Source organism: Tupaia chinensis, unplaced genomic scaffold (genome assembly GCF_000334495.1).
Source record: "Tupaia chinensis unplaced genomic scaffold, TupChi_1.0 Scaffold000706_1, whole genome shotgun sequence".
NCBI lineage: Eukaryota > Metazoa > Chordata > Mammalia > Scandentia > Tupaiidae > Tupaia > Tupaia belangeri.
The window spans coordinates 1,291,208-1,296,215 of record NW_006160229.1 but is presented as its reverse complement, the minus strand read 5'-3'; the positions used below and the strand labels follow the sequence as shown (position 1 = coordinate 1,296,215).

The 5,008-nt window shown below is 35.9% G+C and overlaps 1 protein-coding gene across 1 annotated transcript in view; it reads right to left on the bottom strand.

Moving 5' to 3' along the window:
• Positions 1 to 5,008, bottom strand: part of LOC106736225 (nucleophosmin-like) — a 32,475-nt gene that overhangs the window by 24,609 nt on the left and 2,858 nt on the right. The window lies entirely within an intron of this gene.

The following is a 5,008-nucleotide window of genomic DNA, read 5'->3' as shown; positions in this document are numbered from 1 at the left end:
GGGGGGTGATTTCTCACTTTCTGTCTCTCTGTCTCTCTCTGTCTGTCTGGCGAGCGCACGCGCCCTATAGCAAAAACCTCTCCAAAAAAAAAAAAATATATCAACCAACATTCATAAAGGAACTACACTTCTTCCATTGAAGCAACAGGCTGGCTACCAATGGAAGAGTTAGGCAAAAATCTATTCTGTGAGACTCAATTCGCTATATGGAATCTACAATAAAAAAGTGTATTTGGTTATTATTTGCAAGTTGGATGCTATCTATCTTTATCTCAATAAAGTTTATAGTAAATTATATAGTATTTACACACATATACTCTATATAATTATATATATGTATACAGACATACACGTTACATATATATTGTATGTATACATTTTATTTCTGGAAAAATAAATTGTTAGACATTTGCCAGCACACTGAAGGCCTATCCATATTAAGATCCTATCAGAAATGCATAAATATTTCAATTTTCCATATCTCTGCCAACACTTGGCAGTATCCAGTGTTCTAATTTTTTTTAAGTCAATAGACTTAAAGTAATATATCTCAATGTTGTTTTAACTTCTATCTTTTTTCTTTTTTATTATTACTATCATTTTATACATTCAATTGTTATACATCATTTAGCTTGTAAAGAGAATTTACCCAATATGAACTACACCTCAGACCAGTGTTTAACTTACATCCTTTTATCACTAATTGGCGTGAGCATCTTTTTATGTGCTTGTTAGCTTTTTGTATTTTTTTGAAGAACTATTTATTTAGTTTTATATGTTCATTCATTTATTTTAATTTGACCAGAGAGAGAGAGAAAGAGAGAGAGAGAAAGTGAGAAAGTGAGCCTCCAGGTCTGGGACTCAAACTGTGGTCAGCCATTTGGGAGTCCAGTGCCTTAACCATCATGCCACCTGCTGGCATTTTGTTTTCAGAAAATATGAGTATATTTCTATTGAATTCTTGTCTTTTTCTCGTTAATGAGTAGTTCATTGAATAGTCTATTATAGTTACCAGTTCACTTTGGATTTCAATGTTGTAATACATTCTTGTAATATTTCATCTTGTGTTATTGATACTTTTATTAAACATATATCCATAATTTTGATAAAATCAAATTAATAATTTTGTTATATATATATAGAGAGAGGCAAAGTGAGAAAGCAACCCCATGAGGAATGTTCACAGCACAATTCCTTCTCTTCTATTCTTCTTTCAGGATTTTGGGCACACATGTTCGTGTACCTGGTGTGTTTTTCAAGCTGCCAGGTCTGGGACTCAAATCACACAGTCAGCCATGTGGGATCCAACCATCTTAACAACCATGCCATCTGGCTGGTCCATGCCTTGTGTTTTACAGATTTGAAGTATTTTTCAAAAGAAATTCTCTTTTGGAACCAGCAGATGGCATAGTGGTTACATCACCAAGCTCTCTCATGGTTGACTATGGTTCAAGTCCCAGACTCAGTGGCTTGAAATTCCTGAGAGGAGACTGAAGAAGAAGGAATTACAGAGTGGCCATCCCCCCCAGGGGGTGATTTCTTGTTCCTATCTCTCTGTCTTTCTCTGTCTTTCCAGTAACTGCACATGCCCTATAGCAAAATTCCCTCTCTCTCTCTTTTTAAAAATAATTATTTATTTTAATTTTATTTATTCACTCATTTATTTTAATTTGACCAGAGAAAGACAGACTTGCAGAGAAAAGGAAAGTGAGAAAGCAAGCCACCAGGTCTGAAACTCAAACCATAGTCAGCCATGTGGGAGTGTCCAGCGCCTTAACCACCATGCCACCCATGGATTGCAAAATTCTCTCTTTAAAAAAAAAATAAAATAAGAACTTCTCTTTCTTGAAGTCATAAAGATATTATTTGTTTCCCCATTAACTTTATAGTTTTTACCTTTTACTTGTTGGTCTCTAATCCATCTGGATTCTATATTTGAATCCAGTGTCCTGGAAGATTATGGTTTATTTTTCTCCATACAGTGAGTCAGTTTTCCTCCAAACATCTACCAAACGATCCTTTTTCCATTGAAAAAGAATTTCCAGATGTCACATTTATGCTAAATAAAATCCACATATATGTCATATGTATAAGACATATATTTGTCTAACTCTAACTTTTTTCTTTCTTTTTAAAATTTTGCCAGAGGACTTGTGGATTTACCAGAGAGAGAGAGAGAGAGAGGGAGAGAGAGAGAGAGAGAGAGAGAGAGAGAGAGAAACAAAAAAACAACCCCCAATGCAGGATGGCTATGCCACAATCCCTTCTCCTCCATTTCTCCCTTTGGAATTTTGGACATGCACGGACACATGCCTAGTGTGCTTTTCAAGCTGTTGGGTCTGGGACTCAAACCATGCAATCAGCCATGTGAGATCCAGCCATCTTAGCCACCATACTGGCTGGTCCTAATCTTTCTCTATATCTATATCATCTTTATCTATATCTATATATCATCTCTATCTCTATATCTCTATCTCTATATCTATTTCTCTATCTATCTATCTATATAGGTAGTCTTGTGCAAAATATATTATTTTAGACATTTGGGAATTAGGGAAAATGTCAAACATAGACAAAATTAGACAGATTATTATAACAGACACCCATGTATCCATTACCATAATTACAAATTCATGGTCAGTCTTTTGAAATTTATATTTTATCCATTCTCCACATTTTCTGTATTATTGAGAAAAAAACCACTAAGACATTATTTTTCTGTAAATATGTTATTATTACGTATAAGAGATACAGAATTAAAACAAAAACAATTCCAATGTGGTTATCACACTAAGAAAAAGAACAATAATTCTTTACCTCATCAATATCTGGTCAGTATTCAGTTTTTTCATAAAAATACGTACAGTTTTTCATTATTTTTTTCCATGAGTGACAAAGAGAGAGACAGAGAGAGACAGAAACAGAGACAACATCCCCAATAGGGTCTTGATGTTGCAATCCATCCCCAGCCTTCAGCCAACCCTGGATCAAGGCCAAGCATGTGCCTAGTGTACTCAGGAAGGTCTCTGGACTTGAACAGGGAGCCTCTCCATGTGGGATTGTTTCATGGTGTTGTGTTTTACTGCTGTGCCATCATCTAGCCCCTGCATGTGTAGGTTTATCCGAGAAGCTGCAATGGCTTTTTAGCTATTCATATAATTTTCTAGTGTATTGTTGGAGTTTATTTTATATATACATACATATATATGTAAACACACACACATATTTTGTAGACACACATCATAATGGTGTCTTTCTCTCCCCTTTTCTTGCCTAAAGCCTGTGGATCTTACTTTTTTTTTCTGTTTTTTCAAATTACCTGGTTCTGTTTTTTAATTCAATTTCCTTTTTCCTTCATTTTATGATTTTTCCCCCCTTTACGTGTATTATTTTCTTCCTTGTATTTTATTTGGGTGCTTTGTTTCTCTCACTTTTCCCAACTTTTTGATGTAAATGCTTACGTCATTTTAAAACTTTCTCTTTTCTTAATTTTTTTCTTTTATTCATGATAGAATATGTGTGTGTGTGTGTGTGTGTGTGTGTGTGTGTACATGAGAATTAGAGAGAAAGAGAGAAGGATAGAGAAAGATAGAGATATAGAAACTCCACAGGGTCTGGTCATGAAGTGATCCCCTTTCTCAGTCATCTATCCCATTGGATCTTGAGTTCTTGTATGCATACTTGGGAGGTAAAAACTTTTTTTTTTTTTGGAGAGATTTTTGCTACATTTGGCATGTGCACTTTCTGGAGAGACAGAGAGACAGAAAGTGAGAAATCATCCCCGTGGTGATGTGGAGTGGCCATGCCACAATCCCTTCTCCTCCATTCACCTCTCGGGATCTTGGGCACACACGCACGCGCGTCCGGCGTGAGTTTTAAGCCACCGGGTCCGGGACACGAACCGCGGTCGACTACGTGGGAGTCCAGCGACATAGCCATTACGCTAACTGCTGGTTCCCAAAAATTATTTTTGATAAATGTATTTTTTAACAACTAATCTTTTCTTTTCTATTGCCAGAGTGTATGTATACTTAAGAGAGAGAGAGAGAGAATTCATCCCCTCAACTCCCTACCCCTAACCCCTACCCATTGGAGTATGGTAACACTGCAATCCTTTTTTCTCCATTTCTCTATCTCATTAGGATTCTGGGCATGCATGCCTCAGGCTGCAAGGGCTGAGATTCAAACTGCAATTGGCCATGTAAGATCCAGCTCCTTATGCACAGCACTAAACTGCTGTGCTATGGAGCTGGCCTTCTCATGAATTTATGTAAAGCTCTAAATATCTTTCTGTTTCCCACAAATTTTTTAAAATTTAATTTATTATTATTATTTTCTGTAATTTGCTATAGGGCACATGAATGCACCTGAGAGAGAAAGTGAGAAAGCAAGCCACCATGTCTGGGACTCCAACCACAGTTGACCATGTGGGAGTCCAGCGACTTAACCACCATGCCACCTACTGGTCCCCCATGTTTTTGACATGTGATGTTTTAATTGCTCTTGAGTTCTAAGGTGTTCATAATTTTATTTATGATTTACCTTTTTAACCATGTGGTTATACATGTTACTTAACCACCATGCCACCTACTGGTCCCCCATGTTTTTGACATGTGATGTTTTAATTGCTCTTGAGTTCTAAGGTGTTCATAATTTTATTTATGATTTACCTTTTTAACCAAGTGGTTATACATGTTATTTGCTTTACAAACACATGAGAGTATTTTTTGTCCTCATAGGCCTCAAACTTATTTCTATTGTATTTGAGATACTCTTAGCTGGATATTTTAATTTTTCTGGAACTAGGAAATCACACTTTTTGAATAGACTCAGACCATAAGAGAAGGTTGGTTTAAGGTATAACGATCTGATGTTGTTTGGTCAGGTGACCTGAGTTGACAAGATTTCTCTCTCTTTTTTTCTTTTTTCTTTCTTTTCTTTCTTTCTTTCTTTCTTTCTTTCTTTCTTTCTTTCTTTCTTTCTTTCTTTCTTTCTTTCTTTCTTTCTT